The following is an 18,526-nucleotide window of genomic DNA, read 5'->3' as shown; positions in this document are numbered from 1 at the left end:
TGTTTATATTCCTTGCATTTTTTAGTTACCTTGCTTTAAAGCTTGTGAACGAACAAAAGCATTTTGATGGATTCGGTTTCAAATGTAATACGTATTTGTTTCAGTAGCCGGCGTCCTGGCATAGGGGTAGTGTGATCTGGGCGTCCCGGATTCGAATCCCGGTTCGGGCATAGTTATTCTTCATCTGCGTTCTATCTGTGAGGTGTGTGAATGTGTCTCCCTGTAAAAAGGGGTTGTGCAAGCGAATGTGTGAGTTTCATCTTCATATGAGCTGGAAGTCAGACTTCTGCCCTCAGGTGCTCAGGGGTCTTTACCCTCAGAAGCTACTGAATCCCCTTTCTGTGGTAAAGCGGACACGTCATCATCATCATTTGTTTCCAAAACTGATATACTTTAAATGTTAAGTCTATGTACCAAATTGTATCCATCTATCTCTTTTTAATTTGCAATCATCTTGCTCATCTGTTCTACAAATTCGAAACATAAATCGTACTCTGAATTTCAACTATCTCGCTCAAAGCGTTTTTGTTCACATATAAATATAATTACAAAAATGTGTTTTTCGGACTCCAGAGGAGGGGAGGGGGTCTGAAACATGGACATTCGATAAAATCTCGAGTTCAAAATTTTTGACGACTCCAATATTTTCTCTTTATATACTTCGTATGCGAGAAAGTAAGAAATAATGAAATTCTATAGCTAAGCAAGCAAAATATTCATTTTTGCAAGTTTTCTAATGTAAATTTGGCGTTACCAATGCAGACATGCTAAAGAATTTCTGATACTAGTCCTAGAATTAAATAAATGGTTAACATAGATGAATAGCCGTTAAGCAGAAATACCCATTTTCACTAGTTTTCTAATGTAAATTTGGTGTTATCAATACAAATATGCTAAAGAATTTCTAATATTAGTCCTAGAACTAAATAAATGATTATCATAGATGAATAGCCGTTAAGTAGAAATACCCATTTTCACTAGTTTTCTAATGTAAATTTGGTGTTATCAATACAAATATGCTAAAGAATTTCTAATATTAGTCCTAGAACTAAATAAATGATTATCATAGATGAATAGCCGTTAAGTAGAAATAACCATTTTCACTAGTTTTCTAATGTAAATTTGGTGTTATCAATACAAATATGCTAAAGAATTTCTAATATTAGTCCTAGAACTAAATAAATGATTATCATAGATGAATAGCCGTTAAGTAGAAATACCCATTTTCACTAGTTTTCTAATATAAATTTGATGTTATCAATACAAATATGATAAAGAATTTCTGATATTAGTCCAAGAACTAAATAAATGATTAACATAGATGAATAGCCGTTAAGCAGAAATACCTATTTTCACTAGTTTTCTAATGTAAATTTGATGTTATCAATACAAATATGATAAAGAATTTCTGATATTAGTCCCAGAACTAAATAAATGATTAACATAGATGAATAGCCGTAAAGCAGAAATACCTATTTTCACTAGTTTTCTAATGTAAATTTGATGTTATCAATACAAATATGATAAAGAATTTCTGATATTAGTCCCAGAACTAAATAAATGATTAACATAGATGAATAGCCGTAAAGCAGAAATACCTATTTTCACTAGTTTTCTAATGTAAATTTGATGTTATCAATACAAATATGATAAAGAATTTCTGATATTATTCCCAGAACTAAATAAATGATTAACATAGATGAATAGCCGTAAAGCAGAAATACCTATTTTCACTAGTTTTCTAATGTAAATTTGATGTTATCAATACAAATATGATAAAGAATTTCTGATATTAGTCCCAGAACTAAATAAATGATTAACATAGATGAATAGCCGTTAAGCAGAAATACCTATTTTCACTAGTTTTCTAATGTAAATTTGATGTTATCAATACAAATATGATAAAGAATTTCTGATATTAGTCCAAGAACTAAATAAATGATTATCATAGATGAAAAGCTAAAAGAAATACCGTTATTTATTTTGGTAGCTCGCTGATTATTTCATTCAAAAACCCAATATGTTTTGGCACATAATACTAAAATTTGACGGTTACAAAAGCATCACATTAAAAGCAACCCATTTCCAAAGATAAAGCACAAGAGATATCGTGTTTCATAAATAGTTTTTACCAAGTCTTTTGATTTATTGAGAAAGTTCCAAAAGTTTAGTATAGTAACTTCTAGCTGAGGTGTTTTAAAGAGCGCCTTTCAGGCGCCTCAAAACTTATTGATCGTGGTAATTTATCTCTGCATGAAGCAACTTCCGATAGAGAAGTAGTAGATGGTTCAGTTACTTTGAATAGTAATTCTCTGTTTATTTCATTTATACGGAATTGCATTTGCCATAAAATACTATAATTTGACTGTTACAAATAGACTAGATACTTTTTATCTGTTTTCAAAGATAAAAATGCTTTAGATACCCTATTTCATAAATGATTTATAACAAGAATTTTGATTTATTACGAAAATCTAAAGAATTTAGTTTAGAAACTTTTAGATTAAGCGTTTCATTGATATCCTTTCAAGCTCATGAAATCTACTGGTAATGAGTGATTGCTTCTGAAAGACTACTGATTCAAAGGTAGCAGTTGATTCAGTTGTCTAATTCGATTGTCAATCAATTCCTTCTGTTATATTTTGTGATATAAAACTGAAATTCCTTTTTTTACAGCATAAGCATGGTAGCACAGATAAGAAAAATTATTCGAGGGCTATCTAAAAAATATCCGATTTTGAATTTATCTGTGTGCGGTAATGATACTAGACCTGCCGGTCCACAATGCACAATAGTAGAGGACAACTTAATGCTCATGCTTGAATTTTATCTTCGTATTCCAGTGTGTCAGCCGCTGACTGCTGGCCGTTGAGTAAAGTTCTGTTATAAATGTTCGTCGTATTTTTTATTTCTTTTCAAATGAATGAACGAGTTGAGGAAAGATACTGCATCAAGTTTTGTTAAAAGTTGGAGATTCGCAAATCGAAACAATTTGCAAGATTCAGCAAGTTTTTGGAGGAGATGTTATGGTGGTAACACAAATGAAGGAGTGGTTTAACAGATTCAAAAATGGTGGCACATCGGTGAAGACGATCCCGAATGCAGCGGAAGGACAAACAGTACCAAAATAATCCAATCAGCAAGTTCTAAAGATGCAGTTTGGTGAAACAGAACAGACTGGTGAAAAACTGGGGCAGGACGATGAAAAACTGACATTGCTCATTCGTCACATCTGATCCAGACTTTCTTGCTGAAATACAAAATTCCAGTCATCTTCCAACCACTCTACTCTCCAGATATGGCTCCTTGCGACTTCTGGTTGTTTCCGAAATTGATGATGCTGTTGAAAAATCCAGTTTTGAGAGTAGAGAAAAAATAATGCCGAATGCAAACAACGGAAATGAACACCTTCCAGTAATGTTTTCGGCAGTAGAAATATCGATGGTCTCAGAGGTAATCTATTTCAACTAAAAGAGATTGCTGCTTTTTATAATATGGCAAAATTTATTAGCAGAAGTAATAGGCAGATGGTTATATGGAAATTTTATATCATTATTTATTATATTTTCAACCTAAGTATAACAAACCAAAAATAAAGTTAATTATCCAAAATCTTTTTAATATAAGAAAATAATTTAAATGTTAAGTATAATAAAATAAAATTAAATATAAACTCTTATCCCTGGGTTTTGAATAAAACCCTAAAGTTCTTACTTCATAGTTATTACAAGAATAGGCCAGTAATTTCCTTTAGTTTCCTCCTTTAGAAAGATATCCGATTCATTTTCATTAGTATGTAGGCGGTGAATTATACATAATGGTTAAACAGGAGGGGTGGGGTGAGTAAAACATCTAGCTAAGCGTTTACAATACAGACAGACGTATTAGATCAGTGTGGGGGAGAGATGTAGGAATTATCTGCTTGTACAGATGTTCGATTAGTAATTTAAAAAAATAATAATAATAACTCTGGTACAGTATATGCAATGTCCTGAAAATAAGAAGATAAGCTTAGCTATCGCATATGGGATAGTTGAATAAGACTAGGATAAAACATTGTTTTTCTGATAATTAAAATGAGATCTGAGACAAACATAAAATCATAATCTTTTGAAATATTACCAACCCTTAAACACAGGAAAACGTTCTGTTGGCAAAACATTAAAAAAAAACAAAAAACAAGAAAATTACTCAGAAAAATAAAAGTCAGACATAAAGGCAAAAAAAAGAAAATATTGCACATTTGAAAATTATACTGGATGAAGTTAAGACTTTGTCAACCAAAATTACGTTCATAAATATAAGAATAATATGTTTTAAAGATTATCTGCAAATATTATTTTAGATTTAAGATATATCTGTGAAAAAAGTTACTTGGTGGACAGACATGAAATGAAGGAAAAGTTTAAAACATTAGGAATTGAATAAATGCATTCGAATGTTGAGCAACCAAATATTCTCTCTGAAAAGAATCTTCTATTTTCCTCTCTATAAATTCTACTTTCCTTCTCAAATACGAATATTAAATTTTAGATTATCTACAAATAATATTTTAGATTTAAAATAGATCTGTAAAAAAATTATTTGATGGGTAGAGAAGAATTGAAGCATAAGTTTAAAATATTTGGAATTGAATTAATGCAAACCAAAAAGCAACCAAATATTCTCCCTGAAAAGAATCTTCTACTTTCTCTCCTTGAATTATCAGATAGGAAACTCGAGGACTTATTTCTCTTGTAAGCTCAAAGTTGTTTGGTATATTACATTGTTAATGTAGAAATTCAATGCTGATGGTCCTTTTAATTTAGTTAAGCTCCTCGACTCTTTATAATTACGGCACGGTTCATCTTTAGTGATTAATTAATACGAAACACATTGATGGAACCATAAATTGATTAACAGAATTCCAAACTAAATTAATAACTGCACAATTTTTGTTTCTATGAAGTGTTTCCTTATTCCTTGTAACCTTAAAGAAAAATAATCTATTAGTTTGCAAAACAGATTGCAAAATATTCCTCTTGCTCAAGTAAGAGGATTAAATGGTACTTATAAAATTCTAGTATCATTTTTTTTGAAAATAGAACATACTAAACCTTGTGAAGAAGCATTGGAAATTTCTTGGCTTCGTTTTTTTTCTTCCCAATATTTCTTATATTTACAGAACACAAATTATCAATATAATTTCAACATCAGTTGTGTAATTGTTCATAATTTTGTGTAGAAACGTATTTAAAAATTAAATTTTAATGATCATTTTTTATTAAATCTGCAAATGATTGTTTTTTGCTGCAAACACTTTTCTTCACTGACATAAAATAGAATTATTAAAATATTGGTCGAATTTCTATTGTATCATTCTATATTATTCTTGTATTAAAAAGCCATTGTACTAAATCTTCAATGAAACATGGAAGAAAACTGACTCATTTTCGTAAATTAAACATTTTAAAGGAATTGTATGTTTTACGAATATTGAAATTGAAAAATATATTCATTTTAATTTATTAAAATGCATTTTATGACATTTTCAATGTAATTATATTTTAATAAATAATGTGTAGTTTGCAATGTGGCGTGAACAGTCGTGAACAAATTCATAGATATGACATTTTGTACCATCTCTTTATTGTTCAGGATGCCAAATATATTCAAACGACCTTTGAAATACTGAACTATAACTTCTGATTCAGTTTACTTGGAGTTAATTACTTTAAATCTTTGGGTGTGAAAATCAAACTCCTGAATTGGAAATGACACTTCAGTAAGCTCACGATCTGAAAAGGAACATACCTAAGAGGATTGGTCTTTAACTCGTCCTTCAATGGGAGAATTTCAGATGCAGTAGGGCGTAGAACTACAGTTACAGTTCTCCACTAGGACTAATATTGCATTCTAGGATTACATACAGCTGTTAATAATGAGAGAGGACGGTTCGAAACACCTGCTCACCATTCTTCTACAAAGCCTTTAAATGACCTCGAACAAGGATTATTTCGTGTATGGTTCTTTTCTTCTTGTTAATTTATGTAATAGCATGAATTGTCTGAGTGGAAAAACAAGAGAAAATACATTCTTTGGTGAAACTCATTTACTTCATTACTTTTTATTGTTATTGATAACAGTTCATTTCTGTTGGGAACAAGATTATGTATAATATTTTAGTTACCCAGCTGGCAACACGTATTTAAAATTAGTTTATTTTTTGAGAAGAATACAGAGATGTTTCATACATATTTTACAATCTTTTTTGATATAAAATTTAAAAAATATAACTATTTTAAAGCGTTTTTCAAAAAATTCGTAAAATTTCATAAAAATAAAACGTGTTGTAGATTAAACTTTGGAGGCGATTGTATTTGAAATATTCATCTTCAAGCATAGTAAGTCTGTTATTTCATATTTATGTATATAATATAATAAGTGTAAAATCAAGCTAGTATATAATCTTGGATAAACAGTTGCTTTTTCATTTCTGGACCGCTAAAAAGAATGATACCATTATTCGCTCAAAATATTCAACTTACTAGAATCAAATGCATATATAACTCTGCTCCAGCATAACTTTTGAAAATCTGAATATGAAAATAAAACAATTCAAATCTCTTTCTTGACGGCAATGTTATAGAAATACAATGCAATGTCGCGGCAATGTTTATAGAAAATTTATTCAATAAAAAAAAATAACATTGCTTTTTTCTTCTAAAAAAGAAGACATTCTTTTTATCAAACGCAAAGGTATTAAAACAAGAATTATAAAAGTAAAAAAAAAAATGCTAATAAATTTTCTTCGCATTTTTATATTATTTTTTTTTCAAAGGTCTTTGAGTCTTACTATCTTTAAACTAGTGTTTAAAGCATCTCGTATTTCATAGATGGTTTCAAACCGCGATTTTTGACAAAACAATACCCTAGTTTTTAGTTCTGTAATGAACGAGTCCTTTTCAATTAACTTTTAATAAATAATTTTTAACATAAACTTATTTTGTGGTTCCTATTTGTGACTATTAAGGATCTTGTAATATTTTTTTCTCGACATCTTTACTAAATGATAGTTCCTCAAATTAAATCAAAATTAATTAAATTTATATATACACAAGATTAAGATGCAAAAATAATTCAACATTTTATGGCCTTAAGGAACACACGTTCTCAGACATTTCAGATAATTTGGTGAACAAATGTTACATTATAATATTCCATCTTTGAAAGCATGAGAAAATAAATTCAATGGAAGCTTGTAAAAGAAAAATAAATAATATGAGAGCGGAGAATAGTTGCAAGTTTAAATAAATATAACCGTCTCTATACTAAAATAATATATCAAGCATACCTCGATACACATAAACTCTAAAGAAAACCTTAGCTGCTGCTAGAATTTTGCTTACAAATAAGTAATTATTTATAACCCTTCTCCATTGGACATATATTTACCTAAAACGCCATTTGCTTTTGGTCTAAAAAATACTCTATAAGGTAAACCTTTGAGAATTCATTCTATTATTAAAAATTTATCTATATAGCTTTCTAATTTTCCTGTAGAATATTTTTATTCATTTATTTCTTTATAATGAGCATGTTGTCATTATGGATTTCAAAGTGAAGGAGAAAAGCTGATCTGAATTCTGTTCTTTTTTCTGATCCTTTGATCGAAACTTCCGCCGCAAAAAGATATTTTGTGAGATTATATATCTATATTCTAAAGGTTAATTCTCAGCCAGTTTGAGAAGAATTTTTTTTTCTCTCACTTATTTTCATATCGGAATCACCGATTCAGAAATTGGTGATAACCATTAGGAATGGTCTCCCCGAAACTTTCTCTTATAAATATACTTTCGCAATTATCCTGCAGAATATTGCTTTCAATTTATTCCTTTAAACAGGCCGAGTAAGTTGATAGTAATAACTTTAAGCATAGAGAAGAAAAACAAGTTCTGAACCGTTGACCGAAATCTTCTGTTAGTTTGTTGTGACTTATGGCACTTTACAAGCCTGCTGAAAGTTATCTAGCCAAGTGAGAGTCTCTTGTTTTTTCAGTAGCGCCAACTAGAGCCAAGAGTACGACTTAGCTACTTCATGCGTCAAATTCGCTTGCGCAACCCCTTTTTACATGGGGGGAGCTCATTCACACACCTCACAGATAGAACACGAAGAAGAACAACAAAACTTGTTCGCATATTTTCATATGCAATGTAATTACATATAATGTATTACATACAATTAAATTGTGCATTATTAACAGTACGCCATGTGAGGTTAAAAATGCGCAATGAATAGTGTTTAATACCGTGCGATTTTTGGCAATTAATTGGTAGGATGTAACTGATACAAAGATGCCAAAACATGGAATATATATTTCAGGAGCCTTTTCTTATGTCGATCAAAAACAAAATTACAAAAAAATAGCAAGTGTATTTACAAAATCCCAAACTAAAGTTCACATTTTTAAGACAATGCGCTATTGAGTTATTTTGTTTACATGTTCGTGAAATTGCAGATATAGGGGTATTCAAACACATTATGGATTTGGAGGGTGTTTTTTTTTAAATATTTATCATCTAGGAGGAGGTTAATATAAAACTGTACATACATTAAATGAACATTTCAGACGTTTATTTTTGTCAATTGATTAAAATCAGAAATTGGACTTTACAATTGTAATCATAAGATCATGTACCAAATTTCAAATATTCAGGTCAGTACATTTTGAGTTATCGCATTTATGAAAGAACTGTCCTTAGATTGTCAAGTTCGTGATAAGAAGATGATATTTAGTTGGTATTAAGTAGATCGAACAGGATGGTATTTAGTTCGAAACTTGATATATATTTACACTTTAGATGTGAAATTATTAAACCAGATTTTGTTTATCTCGCTCTCTTCGTTTGGTAGTTAACATGTTAACCATGTTAACTTATAATCCGAACAGATAGATTTTCTGCCGGACAGACAGATTTTCTCTGAAACTATTTCGCTGAAAAAGATAGAAGTATACAAATTTAGAGTAGAAATCATATACCAAGTTTCGCCCGTCTAGCTCAAAACATTTTTGAGTTACCGAATTCACAAACTGATAGATATAATTCCAGCAAAAATGTTGTTTGGACACGGAGAGATCTGAAACAGAGATGCTTAAAAATCTCGAGTTTTATATTTCTGAAGTTTAGAATCTTTGTACACTTCATATAGGGAAAAATAAAAACATGAAAAACGATTAATATACTTTGTACACTATATGTGTTATTCTAAATCAGAATTTTCTATTTTTTAATAGGTTGTAATTATAATTTTTAATTTAAATTCTTCTCAATCATTCTTATAATTTCAACATTTACAATTTTCATTGATGTGGCAGAAAAACAGAATTTCTGAAATAAACTTATTTGAAGGTATTATAATATAAAAATGAAGATTTATCAAAATTTTGAAATCAATACAATATTTTCTTTTCTTACACTTGATAAGTCAAAAAAATTAAATTTTGATAACATACAATTGACATAAATTTTATCTGACTTTTAAACCAAAACAATATTTTTTATATGCTTGATAATCTCAAAAAAATTAAAAATTGATAGCATGCAATGATGTAATTTTTACCTAATTTTGAAATCAATACAATATTTTCTTTTTTTATATACTTCATAATGACAAAAAATTAAAAATTGATAAAATACAATGATATAATTTTTAATTAAATTTTGAAATCTTAAATACAATTGAATTCCTAAAGATCAATTTATTTCTCATCATATTCCTTCATAATCTACTGTTTGAAAATCATTCACCTTAAACAGAAAATGAAATTCTGTTATCCGAGCAATTATTTGATTCAGAATTTCGAATGGTATTTTTCCAGTGCTAGTTTATATTAATTATTGATTTTTTTAATTCTTTAATTACATTTGTCAATAATTAACAACAATTATTTTATCAAATGAGATTAAAAGCTCTCTGTAATGCAAATTTCAAATTAAATAATGAATACTGAATATTTAATTCACTTAAGTATTGAAATATTTTTATTTTAATATGTTTTTCTAATAATGAAGAAAAACTCTTTCGATGTAATTACGTCTAATCTCCTTTAAACTACGATAGACGATAAATTAAACATTAAAACTCATTAGATTACTTGTGTTTTGTTAATCTCAGAATTTAAACTAATTTTTATTTTTATTTCATGAAATTCCCAATTACATAATAAATTATGTAAGATTTTTTCTTATTTTTAATTAGCTGATGACTTTCATCCTCATATGAAAATATTGAGAATTGTTATTTTGCCTAAGCATTCGCTAAGAATATGTACAATTTTTTTATTATTCTAAATAATAATTTAAAATCCAGAAATCGTTTGATTTTTAATTCATTCGCTTAACAAATTAACATAAATTTCAAGGTAATTTAGCCAAATGTAGATTATTTTCTTTTATTAATATGAATTATTTTTCTTTCTTACATTTGATTTTGATTTATTGGCCCCAGAAATTTTTTTAATGAATTTCACAGTCGTTCTTAATTTTTCAAATTGGTTTTGAAACAAATGAACAAGGATTTATGCGTTCACAATATAATTATCGTCAAAGTATGGAGGAAATATCACTTAATTTATTTGATAATGGTTTTTTTATCATTATTTAGATGGAATGCTTGCAAAAACTTTTTTAAAGAAGTTAATATTTATTTATACATTAGTATTTGCTGAAATAGTATAATGCAAATGTTGGACATTTGGAAAAGATCCATACAGAAATTTATTTCGGATCCGAATTTTTATGGTGTCCTTGTGTTTTTCCAATTCCGCGCCATGATCTCAAGTAAATAAATCGATTCGAACCCGACCTTTTTTGCAAGTTTCGTGTTTTGTGGTTGGCAGCAACTGCAGTGCAAATTTGGCTACTATATAAAGTCGCTTCGTGTAAGGATTTTCTTTTTTAGGCGGAATATGAGAAGTGGTTTAAGCTCTTCGATCGAGGAAGAGAAGTTATCTGTTTGCAACTAGCTTGTTGCTTCACCATTTTAAAATAGTTTCTTTCAGTTCGTTTAAATGGTAAACAGAAAGTATGAAGGGTTCGAATCTGTTGAGCAAGGTCTGGTAATGTTAATTTGAATTTTGATTTTAACATTTATCGTATTATTCTGTTAGCACCAGTAATGTGCTCATTGACTTTATAATCAATAAAAGTTATTTTAAGGAAACTGCTTTCAACTTTAAGCCACCTCGACATAAAATTTCAGTGTCAACTTTGCTAATATTTGGGTTAGTTTACTCAGAGGAATAACAGCAACTCGGGAATAGATTAGCATTTCAGCCTGCAAAAATCGAGGAAAGAAACAGAAAATCGGACAATCTCCAAACCATGAAAATTTGCGGGATAAATATTGTATGTATGTGTGTGTGTGTGTGGGGGGGGGGTTATCTTGAGTTCAATTTAATCAATGTTTATCTTCTCTTAACTTAAGTGTATAAAATCGCTTTGTATCAAGTGTATAAAATCCCTTTGTAAGTATCACATTGGATAGTTTATCTAATCTGTACATCATATATTAAAACTCTCATAAACCCTTAATATATTTGTAGAAACTATAATTAGGAAAGAATATAATTAGGAATAATTAGAAAAGAAAAAGAAAATAGAACAAATTCGAAACCATGCAAGTTTGTGAGATAAATAATGAAGGGGGGGGGGTAAAAAAAACTACACACCAAAAAAAAAATACTGATGACTATGCCAAATGTTTTGATTCATGTCTAGGGGTAGACTGACAAAGTAGAATAATTTGCGAGATTCTTTTTTTTTTAATTTTGATTCAATTTAGTGGATATTATTTTCTCTTATATGAATTGTACAAAATTTCTGCTACAAAATGTATCATCTTGGATAATCTATCTAATCTGGAAATCATATAATAAAAACTCTTAGAAAATCTTAATTCATATATTTGTAGTAACTATAAGAGGCATCAATAGAGGCGTAGGGGCATCAAAGGCATAGAGAAGAATTTATGGTATTAATACCATTAACTAAATTAATAAGATAAGTAAATGTAAATAAAATTAAAAAATTAATTTTATTTACCATAAATACAAAAATTAACCTTGACTATGATTAATATTACTTACTTTTTTTATTGTAAATTAAGTTCTAATAAACAGCATATTCTTTTAATTCGTTTACAACTCTAAAGTTTTGCGGAAACAACAACAGAACATATTTACTTACATTATTTATAATTTACATTGTTCTATAAATAATATCTTAACTAGAGCTAAGACATCGCTATTTGTAGTTAGTATTAAACCTTTTAGGAATATTAGCAGAAATACTTTTCCTACATCTAATCTTATCGGAGAAATAAGTAAACAGAATTTTTACGTAAGCAAGTGAACATCCATTTCGTTTTATACCTCATTAACTAAAAATAGCATCCCTCTGTTATTTTATTCGTCTACAAAAGATACTTTGTTCCTTCCATTGTTTAGGGTTAATTAAGGAAGAACGTCTGAGCTCAGTATGATTTGAGTTTTATAAGGAACAGCTAAATTTGAAAGATTGAGACATAAATTACACTCATGCACATAGTGCTCATACATAAATGTTTACATGGATCATACATGGATTAATATTAGAAACATTAATAAATAAAGATTGTAAAATTCAAAAAATAAAAGCTTTGATAAACTATGTAAACTTAATTTTTAATTAATGAATAATATATTTTAATTTTAATGAATATTAAGGATTTTTTCGGATAATATTTTTTGTTTATTAAATTTTATATAGAACTATTTTCATAATCTCGTGCATTAGCGATCTTGTTTTGAAATTCAGATTTTTTTCAAATAAGCTATTTTCTTTGTTTTGGCATACTAGAATAAATATGTTCTTAAAAACTTTTCATTTATTCTTTTATTTAAAAATTCACTACTTATTTTTTAAATTTATTATTTTATGTATTTTAGAAAATTTAGACTTCTCGGCCCCGAATTCGATTTTTTAAAATAATTTACAACTGTCCAATTTTGTCCTTATATTTTGCTTTATTTCTTAGAAATATTTCTTTTATAAATTAAATGTATAAAAAATTTCAGACTAATTTTTTAAAAATATTATTTTAGTAATGGTATTTAAAAAATTAAAATGCTTGGAAAAAACCACATTATGAGAAAAATGAATTTATAAAAGTTTTGTTTCTAATTTCCAATGGGTGAAAAAAATTCCGTCAAAACTCCTCTAGAGTGATAGGTTATTCCTTTTTCTTTTTTTTGTACGCAATTTCTTTTTTAATTTATCAATTTTGGGAAAAAAATGCATGCTCTCCATTTCTTAGTATTTTTTCCCAGTCTAATTAACTTGTATTACAACTGATATCAACATATTTCGGTATTTCGTTTTTTTTTTTTAAACTTAAAAGCATATGTTATGTAACCTTGAGATATTTTTAATATTGAGATAAATATGATTTAAATTATTTCCAATCATTAATAATTGACAGTCATTGTCGCGAATTGCAGCATCAGTAGAAGTTCAAGTTAATTTAGCAATTCAGAACTATTTAAATACAACGATGCTATCAAAAACAAAAATTTTCTAAAAAACCTAATATATGGCTAGAAAAAAAATAGCAAAAAACCGTAATTTTTAAATAATTTTAATAAAAATAATGAACAATACTTATTTATAGCATGGTTTACAGTTCCACCTTCAGCTTATATTAAAATGCCTTTAACTTCATTTCTAAATAAGTAAACATAAAATAAAAACGTTTTTGTGATGGTAGAAGAACAGGCTTTCAGATAAAATATTAGAAATTTATGATGTTTGATCAAAAAATGATTTTCAATTGTTCCGGATACCTTAATCCTTATAGAATTTTGTTATTATATTCTCTCAAAATGACAACCAAGTGAAATCTCTTTTAAAATGGAATAAAATTAAAAATCAATCGAGTTATTGGCTGCTATATTCTGTAAAAATATTAAAATATTGCTTAGGAAACGGGAGTACAAAACTGAACAACATTTTTGCATATTATTAGAAATTTGGTAGAAAATAGATTACGAAATTCAACTTTACAAACATTAAATTTGCGTATACTAAAGATGCTGAATAAAAGCTTATGAAATTCGCTACATATTGAGCTACAATGCTTATATTTAAATTGTAATTAAATTCATTGCAGAGAAGTTCAAATAAAGAAAAAATTAATTTATTAGCAAATGAGTTTATTTTGCTATCAATATCTTTAACTTGATTCTTCTTGAATAATTTAAGCATAAATTTAATTATTAAATCTTACAAATATGATATGATATAATAATTCAATTAAAAGTTTGGTTTAACATCTTCTCTATTTTTGTATTTCTACAAAGCAAATATGGTATTTTTTGCATTCCTTTTCTTGTTTATGAATTTTCATCATGCATTTCATATTCATGCTACCTTTGATGTAATCCCATGCTCAGAAAGTACTTCAATTTGCAAGAAGATATGCCTATAGATTGCTCTTTTGCTTACTAATGTAGCAATTTTTTGAGTTTTTTTTTAATCCTACACAAGGATGTTTTTAGATATTTCGTTTTAACGCGACTCTGCTTCATGTTTCTCAATACTGCTGTTTAGTGCCGAATTTTCTTTGAAATCCAAAAATGCTAAATCGTTGACATTGGGCACAATTTTACGTTTTTGATGGAAATAATTTAATTTTATTAGAATTTAATTGAGATGATTAATGTATTTAAATTTTAATTCCGTTTGGAGGGCGCCATCTAGTGATAAATATGAAGAAAAAACTTCATTAATATTTAAAATAATGAGTAATAAATTAAAGACTAAAAGTGGAAATTAGAACAATGGTTTTTAGTACAGTAATAAAAGTGTTCTAATAAAGTTTTTTATATTTATTTTTATTACATATATAAAATACATAATTAATAAAAGTAAATGTCATATACGTATCCAATAATCGCATACACTTATGAAATAAATGGATTTCTTTTTTGATTGTATGGTTTCTTGTTTCTAATGTGAAGTTTGCTAATTGGCATCAATTAATTGAGAAGAAATCTGTGTTTCAAATCAAAACAGTTGATTTTCCTCTACTCTGTTTTATAAATTCTTTTCAAAACCTTATTATTATTAAATAATTTCTGATTTTTATTAATAATGTCTGATGGCGAAACGTCTTTAACAAGTAGACTTGCTTCATTACAACCATTTACCCGTTATCTTTGTTTACTTCCTTCCATTGTTTTGCATTCTTTTTTATTATATTTTGACCTGTCAGTGCTTAAAGTAATCTCCCCGGTCGAGGAGAATCGTTTCCTTAAGTAGCTTAAGAACAAAGCTGGTTCAATCTTGCTGTTCGTGAGAATGTCGGACACTATCCATTACGACAGAAAGGCGTTCTTATCTAATTAAGAGCCATGGCCTTATTGTTTCGGGGAGCATGATTGTCAGATTAATCCAATATTAAGCAATTTATTTGCTGGATAAGTTGAGCAATTACGGAGAAAACTTTTTCCAGAGTACAGCTTGAAGAGAACATGAGATTACTTATATGTAATGGAAACTTTTGCAATATCAGTTGTTGAATAGCATAAACATAATTGCTTCTCATAGATGGTGGTAAGAGATTAAATCACATCATCAGTTTCTATGTTTGAGAGGAAGAAATCGTAACGGAAAAAAGAAATATCTCGAATCAAAAATGATAGCAAATCAATAATTGTAACTACTTTTGTTTTTAATTACAATCAGTCAGGATGTTACTGCAGAACTAAGCTGTATAAACAGGTCTTATAGTGACTGGTTTTATGCTTATTAACTATTCAGCTTGCGCATAAGAGGACAAAGATAAACAAAAGCTCAAAGATTCTTCAAACTGTTGATAAAAGGATTGTAATTATTATAGCAGAAACATGATTTAAAAGTTTTTATTAGTTTTCAAAGCTTTTTCTGCTCAGGATTTCCACTCTGTACAGGATTCAGTAACTAATATAACTAACAGGATTCAGTTATAACTTCAATATTTTAATAGTTAGATAATTATATCAAGTGAATAGTAAATTTCTACAAAACACGTAGAAAGTTATAGTTTATTTTATTGGGAACACTGAAAGGGCGGCTGAAAAAATAAAATCTAAAGTTTTTATACAGACTTTTGGTTCTATTAGACATCTAAGCAATCCTAACATTTAAAAAAAGCTTCTCTTCTACGAATAAATTGGCCATGTTTTGTTGTTTTTATTATCCCAATTTTGAAAGATTCTAAACCCTTCTACAACTATATACAAGATCTGTCAATGTACTCATAGTTATTCCTCCAAGAAGCAATTGATCTTAAATATTGAAATTTAAAGTTAACCTTGCTCAACTAGACAACAAATAAGTGCAATTCATTTTGTCTGAAATACTGGCAAATACTTTAATGATTATAACAAAAGTAGTTTAATGATTATGACTACTAGAACCGACGATCTGTGCAAAAATTTATGCTTTTTGGTTTTCCAGCAATACTTTTCTGACCGATTAGCTTAAAATGTAATTGTTTGCTCCCTTTAGAAAGCTTTTTCCTGCTGGGAATGCATGATTATCCCCGACGGTTTAAAAATTGATTATTGGCAACTATTATAATAGATACTTTATGTATTAAAAATCGATTTGAGAGAACTATAAAATGAAAATTGGGCCAAAAATTAAACTTGCACATTAAAGGTGCAAAAATTTGCGAATTTGATATAATGAATGATGTCAAGGAATTTTAAATCAAAAATTTAAAAAATCAGTTTCTTTTTACCTTTTTTGTAATCGTATATTTATTCCTGGCTTACCAAAATTTTTCAGCATAATGGTGTTGGATAATTTACAAAAAACGTCAGCATTCATCACTAACATCAAATAAATTGATCTTCTTGAAAATTAATGAAACTTAAAATGTAATCAGTTTGTATTTTCACGGAAAGTATGAACTGTAACAAATGGCAGGAATTCAAATTGGCAATAAGCAAATCCCATAACTTATGTAGCAATAAAATAATTAAGTTGTTATTTGATATTAATACAAAGCGTTTAGTATTAAACTCTTATTAAATGAAAAATTCATAGATATTCAGAATTCGAAGAATACCCCTTTCCGTCACGTGAATGTTAATGAGATCCAAACAGAAGCAGTAGACGATCTCACCGAAACCTTCGATTATGGGCAATAAAGTGTGCATGGGCGATATAGAAATGACAATCCTCAAACATTAAGGGGCTCTTACTCATTCCTTGCTACTACCTTTTCCTCTACTCGCATATTACTGCAGAATATTTTCTAGCATAAGGGCCAGCATGGCAATAACACTGTCTGAATTGCTTCAGTGCATAACTTAAAGTTTAGTATTAAAAGAAAGTAGGTAGACAGTAAATGATAAAGAAATGCTTCATTTCCTGATGCAAGCTGAAATTGTATATTTTATTAGAGGTTTCCACTGAGAGAAAACAGAATTGTTGAGTAGAAGTGCTCATGCGCTGGTACTCAAAAAAAATTATCTAAATTCATTCAGAGAAATATTGTTGAAGGTAAGTGTATAAACTGTAAATTGAATGATATCTTATAATGATTATCTTGGCATTGTGAAATATGGAAATAATTATCATTTATTGATGGAGGTTATATATTCAAACAGAGTTATTATGAAGTTTCTAAAGTTTCATTTAAAAAGATCCAGAATTTTTTTAATATGATTATTTTGGATATTACTAAATTATTAATTACTAAGGGGATTTGCCCCCTTCTCACTTTCGTTTGCCAACCATGATACTGTCCGATACTGTCCGCAATGTTTGTCTATTCCATATGTAAGTTTTTAAACTCCACTGGGCACTCGTTCAATACTGAAAATTTAATCTTTCCATGGTGAGAACACATATTTTCCGATTCAAAACTCAAATCCCCTCAATGAGAGCATTATTTGCTTAAACCTCCAATATCTTAATACTGCATCATTTTTTTAACATTTTGCAGCCAACTTAGCATCCTCAAGATCAGCTTTACGGATGAAGTGAAGAATAGTGTGCTCCCGATTTTGTCGCCAATATGGCAACCCATCGGAACACTCTTCTAGCAAATCTAATATTTTGTTTACTACTTTTTGAAATGGTTCATTTGTACATGAACTACAACTATATTATGAAAAATGTTAAATTAAAAATATTAAAAAATATCGATTAAAGATTTTAATTTTTTTCTTTATTATAATTAAAAGTTTATTTAATAAAGAAAGTTAAGCTTATAATTAAAAATTTTCATCTTTCTTTTTTAATGTGAATACGAACAGAATATTTATTCTTTTGCAATTTTTAATTCTCAGTATGCGCTTTAAAAAATCGTCTGAACTCTTACTTTACGAAATCGTCTGCATTCTCACTTTAAAAGACGGCTGCAATGGAATTCTTTGCAGTTCTCGTAATTCTTTTGATGTTCTAACGGTTGGTTCCCTTCATAATTTGTTATGTCGGCAATTGGGCAAGAATGA

The 18,526-nt window shown here is 28.4% G+C and overlaps 1 protein-coding gene across 2 annotated transcripts in view; it reads left to right on the top strand.

Moving 5' to 3' along the window:
• Positions 1 to 18,526, top strand: part of LOC129988435 (glycine receptor subunit alpha-2-like) — a 233,575-nt gene that overhangs the window by 129,846 nt on the left and 85,203 nt on the right. The gene's annotated exons all lie outside the window — the stretch shown is intronic.

This window comes from Argiope bruennichi, chromosome 10, assembly GCF_947563725.1.
Source record: "Argiope bruennichi chromosome 10, qqArgBrue1.1, whole genome shotgun sequence".
Lineage (NCBI taxonomy): Eukaryota > Metazoa > Arthropoda > Arachnida > Araneae > Araneidae > Argiope > Argiope bruennichi.
Note: the sequence above shows the minus strand (reverse complement) of the source record. Positions and strands in the feature narration are given on the sequence as shown.